Here is a 333-nt window from a genome sequence, read left to right as displayed (position 1 = left end):
TTTTGAGATACTCTATAGATTATATTAATTTATGCACGAATAAATTAATCTCATTAACTTATATATATCAAGAACTCAATCAGGAAAAATACCTGGAAGTCGACTCGGATGATAACTTGAGTTCTTTGACCACGAATAGTCCTTGCTCCAATCTTTGTGCTTAGAAAACTAATGTCTTCCACGTCAATTCCTAGAATCCACGAAGACGTGTGTGTGGGCACACATGAGACAAAATGGGTTACAGTAAACACTCGAATTTCTACAAACTCCATCACATGCACGATGTGGAATTTTTGGAGAAAAAATATTTCCTTCTTTCTATAGAGAAATTTC

Source organism: Morus notabilis, unplaced genomic scaffold, assembly GCF_000414095.1.
Source record: "Morus notabilis unplaced genomic scaffold, ASM41409v2 Scaffold936, whole genome shotgun sequence".
Lineage (NCBI taxonomy): Eukaryota > Viridiplantae > Streptophyta > Magnoliopsida > Rosales > Moraceae > Morus > Morus notabilis.
Note: the sequence above shows the minus strand (reverse complement) of the source record.